Below are 6,397 nucleotides of genomic sequence, written 5' to 3'. Positions count from 1 at the left end.
TAGAGCTAGAATCAATTTGATAGGGCTAGACGGCTCATAACTTTTTTAGTTTGGGAAGTTTTCAAAAAAGTCAAAGCAGATGAAGCAAAAAGTGTACTCAAGGAAAAATCTACAAAGGCAGAGGCAAATTTGATTAGCCAAACATGATTTCATGCTACTCTGTGGACGGTTACATCTTTTTCCTCACTTAAAAACACACTCAAGCCTTCTATGTAGTACATATAGCACTATAAATTAAACATAAAACGGAAAAAAAACTAATGCTACTTGCAAGAAACTAATCTGTTTTTTTAAAAAATAAGGGCTATTTTATTTTTAATTTAGATTTGTTAAAAGATTCATGATTTTGGAGGAAAAATATGTTTAAATAAATTTATTTAACAAGTTTATTTGGACGCATCGCCTTTGTTCAATTTTGATGGCTCAGATTGATTGCAAAACTATAATATTGAATGAAAGGGACATGAAAAATTATACAAAATCCAAGTCCTATTCAAAAACAAATGGCCATTACATTAATATTACACAGATACTGAAAGGAAAAACATTTCTTTCTTTTTTTTTGGATTTAGTTATCATACTTCATTCAGTTTTGACATCCACTCTGATTAAATATTCATGATAAAATAACATTACTCTAACATTTAAGAGATAATTGAGACCTATACAGACAAAAAATCAAAATAAGCTAGGTACTTATTAATTCATTGCTGGCCACACTATTAGAACATGTTCAATAGTATAGCCACGTTACCTTATTCATGAACCAACCAGTTATTGAACAAGTCGAAATAATAAAAAAGGACGCCTCATATATTAAAGAAATAAACGACAGAAAAATAGTTCACGAGGAATCTATGAAAGAATAACCAATATCCTAATTTTTGCAGACGAAAAGGAAAAAAGAATTAAAAATTGTACTCTATTTTGAAATATAGATACAACCTATAAGAATAGAAAACACACTAACTGAGGAAGCTTAGGCCAGGGGAGTAGATCTTGCTTCCATTGTAAAGAGGCACCAGAATTTTTTATTTTGCTTGAAAGAATAAGAGAAAGGAGATTGAAGCTGTGAAACACGTCTCCAAGAGGCGGTAGGCGTGATGATAATAATGGCAAAGTCAGAGGCATTAATTTAGTTCGTTGAATTTGAAATGCATATCGGCACCGCTTTACTGAAAAATATCAATGAGATCACAGTACACGAGGCCATCAATTAAATAATTAACCTTTTCGTCATTCATGACTCACGAGTAGTACCAAATTAAAGTTCACTTCGAATTTGAATTCTCAACCTCTTATTAGTAATGCTCAATTTCTACTAATATTTTAATTTAATGTAAATTATTCACAAGATTCAGATGAGAAATCAATACAACCCTACATATGGCAGTGTAGAAGAATAAGAAGAAGGAGAAGAAATGACTTTGTTCGTTCGTTCGTTCGTAGGCGTAGCTTTGAAATGCAGATTTGCACGTATGAAGCGAAACGATTTTTTCGTTGCTGACATAACGAATACAATTTGATTGGAATATTCGAGAAGAAGAAGAAGAAGAGTGCGAATATATAACGAAAGAGGGACAGACCTGACGGGAGACGGACGTCGGACGTGAGCTTCTTGAATGGAGATGACGTGGAAGGGAAGGAGGTGTTTTGGAGTGTTATTGTTATAGTTTCATTTTTGCGGTGGCTTCATGAATGAATATTTATAATCTCAAATCACAAGCAACCATCCATTTAGGCGCGGTCCGCCTCACCTTTTTCTCTTAAACAGTTAAATCAACACATTTGCTCGTTTACTCTATTTCAATTTTTCTCATTTTTTTAGTGTTTTTAATTTTTTAACAATTCCACTTACGTATTTAAAATTATAATAAAAATATCTTAATAAATTTAATATCAATTTCAGATCAAAAGAGATGTCATCAGTCATCACTCCTTAGGATAGTTTTTGTCATATTTAATACATCATTAGTACATCTGTTTAAATTTACAAATTTAAATGGACCAAATTAATCTGCTTGACAGCCCATGATCTGGTCCAAATCTTTTTGAAACTTTCTTCAATTTTATATACAAGAAAAAATAGGTGATAATATTTTTATTTAATGCTAAATTATTTTTAATCAATTTTTTATACTAAAATATTCATTCTTGAGCATTTTTCAATATACAATAAATTTCAGCTGGCCCCACTTCAAATCTTTCGTCATTCCTCCTCGGCCCACCAATTATTATACTGTTTTGTTATGTATTTGTATTAGGATTAAACCTGTTCGATGCACAAATTTATATTTTAATTAGATATAATAAATTAAAAATAATATTTTATAATCATAAATTTTTTAAATTTAGTATAATACTATTATCATCATTATATAATAAATATATTGAATATATTATTTTAAAAAAATATATAAATAGAACAGTTTAAAATTTATATTATTTTTAAATTATAAGAAATAAGACTTATAAAAATAAGAACATATATAACTGTAATAATAATATGTCAATTTTATACTAAATTTTATATCAAAAGGCTAATAAAAATTTTTTAACAACTTAATATTTTATTAATCTCATTAAAAAAGCAATTGGCATATAATATTGTACTCCTTATTATACATTTCATTTTAAATCTGAAAGTAGAGTTATAGATAAATTAGTTATATTTACAGTAAATAGTTGTACAAAAGTATAAATCATAACATATTAAAATAAAAATACTATTTTTCTTACTTAAATATTATTAAAAAAAATTTTAAACAAGACATTTGTTGTTGATGACTTTAGATTGCCGTTTTGTCCAAAATTAGAATCTTGAGTCCACTACAATTCCTAACTCTTGACAAAGCAACGTAAAGTTGTCTATAGGTGAACACTGATTTTGACAAGTAAAACCTTACATGTGATAATGATCGACCTTGACTCTTGTTGATGGTCATTGCAAAGCACACTGTTAATGAAAATTGTCTCCTTTAAAACTTAAATGGAAATCCTAAATTTGAAGAGATCAAGTTCATTCTTGAAATGTACAATTTGTCGCCAATATTTTTACCAATCACTACCATCACTCCAATTACGTTGTTGCCAAGTTTATTAATTATTAACCTTGTCTCATTGCATAAACCTAAAGTCTGGTCTATGTTTTGCAGTAGCATTACAGCAACTCTTGACTTTAAAATTAACTTGTGATTGGATAGTTCTGAACATTTGATGTCATTTAGAAATTTTGGTGTGAACCACTCTTATTCCACATCTTTATTCTCATCAACTTGACATGTTGTGTTAGAACTTAGATATTCCTTTTCCATCCTTGGGAAGATTGTTAAGATGAAATCGTTTACCTTTTCGACACTCTTAGAGCGTGGGTGCAAGAATTGTCCTACTCTAAAAATACCTGTAATTTAACATGTTTTGCAACAAATTTGAATATGCAAAGTCTATCATATGAAAGAGAGTTATCAGTAGTTACAATTAGCAGATTATCTGAAATTTTAACTTCTGACTCATCATCAACAGCAAAATTAATATTTTCATTTTTCAGTATCATGTATCAAATTAGCAAATCTCTTTATTTTACCATCATGTTGATCTGAAGAAGACATTAGAAGTCTCATGTTCGTATGCAGCTTCAAAATCTTATAGAACGACCACAGATAGAATGAACTAAGCAATGGAAGTGTTGTACTATGTATCTCTAACTCATACTTTTATAGTTGATACATAGCTAGAATTCACAATTAAAACAAATGAATTTAAATTATAAACTCTAATAACTAATTAATTTAACACGAAATTTTTTTCAAAAATAAATAAAGGTGGAGAGAAATATGAGGTAATTACAATCAATTACATAAACTTATTTAGAGTTTAGTAGTTATTAGGTGAACTTAGTATTTTTTAAACTTTTAATTTATTAGCTTAGGAATATAAGGTAACTACAATAATCAATAATTATGTAAACTTATTTAGAGTTTATTAGTTATTATGTGAATTTATTTTTTTTCAAAAAATTATAATTTTTTAGTTTTTTCTTTAAATAAAAGAGTAATATTATTATAATAAAAATAAAATATAATTATAATTTAAAAATTTAAAAAATAACCATCCATATAAATAATTTATAAATAAAATTTTAAAAATTTCTAGTGAACAACCTTAGCAAATAATAATTTATAATTTTTAAAAATTTCTAATGACGGCGCCTAAGCAAATAATTAGTTCAACAATATTAAAAACTAAATACCTAACCATCTAAAAAAAACTTATTTAAAAATTTAAAAAGTAACCACCTAAACAAATAATAATTTATAATTTATAAATAAAATTTTAAAAAAAATTTTAATGACGACACCTAAGCAAATAAATTCCCAAACTCAATGTATGAACGCTATGTCAGCATAAAAACTCCCTATTGGTATTACTATAAAGATAAATATTACAATTGTAACTACATTCATAGTTTGAATAAGGTGAGCTTCTTTGAATTTATTTATGAGGTTCACATCATTAGTCATCTTCTTAACTTTATAAGAAGGTAAAAATGTAGATTATCAGATATTTGGACTTCAACAATAAAGAAAAAGATCTTGTCAATTAGGTTGAGTAAAAGTGTAGGTGTATCTAATAGATCTCCTCCGTAATTTCATTGGAGAATTCAAGCAATAAATTTTGTACAAAATACTATGTTAAATTAAAGACATCCTTCTCACATTTTATTTTAACTCAATAATATTTTTTGAATAAAATTAGACTTTAACTTTAAGAAAAAATAGTTTTTGAATAACTACCTTTGCACCTTCTATTTCCTCTTCTTTAATGACTGAAGATGTCTTTGAGATTTGAAGCAAACAACTAGTGTAGTCAACATTCTAAAATTATATTAATTATTAATTATTTTATATAAATTAAATACTACTAATGAACAAAAAATAAAAAAGTTAATTAATTTTTAATAGAAATTGCAATTGTAACTGCACCTACAATTTGAATAGGCAACCTTCTCTGAATTTATTTATGCGGTCCATATCATTAGTTATCTTTCTAACTTTATAAGAAGGTAAAAAATGTGGAGTATCAGATATTTGGACTTCAATGATAAAGAAAAAGGTCTTGTCGAGTAAAAGTGTAGATGTATATGATGGATCTCCTTTCTGCAGGATATCATTTAACATATTAATAATAAAAAATATAAAAATTATCATTAAAAATATCTCCATCAATATTTCTAGAAATAAATATATACTGATTAGAACATATCAATAAGAGTGGATTAAGTATCTCTACACAGCTTTTTTTTAATATTTATTTTGCTTTCTTATTAAAGACTACAAAATATGTATAGTCATAGTCATCAATGACACCAAACTTGATTTGGTACCTGCTTAATAAAAAAATTAGCATAAAAAAAAATTAAATATAGACATATTCAATATTTAATCCACTGTTATTAGGCTTTAATTTTAAAAAATAAATAAAAAATCTTGGACTTATGGATAAAAAAAGACGGTCACAGTTTGAATACTTGAAAATTTTTGTAAGAGCATAGATAGACCTATTACATTCATATTGGTTGTACCACCAATTTGGAGTATCTATAATATGACTTATGGTAGGCAAGACAATACAAACAACATTCTGAAAAAGAAAAAAAATTTCTGATTTAAGATATAGATAGAAAGAATAAAGACGTGAGAAGACAAAGTATGATATAATAGTAAAAATAAAATTTAATTATAATTTGAATCTTTTAAAAAAATTCAAGTTTGATTTGAATAAAAAAACAAACAAATTTCCTTATTCGGTGGGTTTTTAAATCTAAAAATAAACTTAAATAATTAAGATGAATAAATAAAAATAATCTATGTGTAATGAATTGATTTTTTTTATTTTTTTCAGCTAAAAAAATTAACGTATCTACTTTCTTTAACTACTCAATGGTTTTGCCTTAGTAAATTTTTAAGAATGTAATCTCATTTAAATTCTGCCGATATTGTTTCTAGCCTTTTAGGTCCTTCAGATCTTGCAAAACTAAATAAATAAAGAAAAAATGACATTAGATATCACACAAATAGTCTTAAACTAAAGAATAAAAAAAGAAACATGCATACCTATTTTTAAATTGAATGACATTTTCATCTTTAAGATTGAAGAATATTTTTGTGCTATATATAGAATTTCGTAAATCAATGTTTCATGAGAATTTTAATTTATTACACAAAGAGTAAAAAAACATATTTTGAGAAAATTATGAATGAATATTACTATTAAATAATTTTACTCTAACAAATTGTAAGACGACAACAGTTCCATTCTTATTGTCAGAACCAAAAAAATATTTAACTCTTAGGATAGTTGCCAAAAAATACACATTTCATTATTTTTTTATGTCAAA

The 6,397-nt window shown here is 26.2% G+C and overlaps 1 protein-coding gene across 7 annotated transcripts in view; it reads right to left on the bottom strand.

Moving 5' to 3' along the window:
* LOC107605901 (calcineurin B-like protein 7) overlaps positions 1 to 1,771 on the bottom strand; it is a 4,939-nt gene extending 3,168 nt beyond the window's left edge. For 2 of the 7 annotated variants that reach the window (XM_016307839.2, XM_016307842.2), the window contains exon 1: positions 1,587 to 1,771. The gene's annotated coding sequence lies outside the window, so the exon portion shown is untranslated. Of the gene's footprint in view, positions 1 to 945; positions 1,379 to 1,586 lie in introns of those variants that run through there. The other 5 variants (XM_016307840.2, XM_016307843.2, XM_021106274.1 and 2 more) reach the window with 3 other exon arrangements.

The sequence above is a fragment of the Arachis ipaensis genome, chromosome B07 (assembly GCF_000816755.2).
Source record: "Arachis ipaensis cultivar K30076 chromosome B07, Araip1.1, whole genome shotgun sequence".
Taxonomy (NCBI): Eukaryota; Viridiplantae; Streptophyta; class Magnoliopsida; order Fabales; family Fabaceae; genus Arachis; species Arachis ipaensis.
This window is presented reverse-complemented; position numbering and strand designations above follow the sequence as displayed.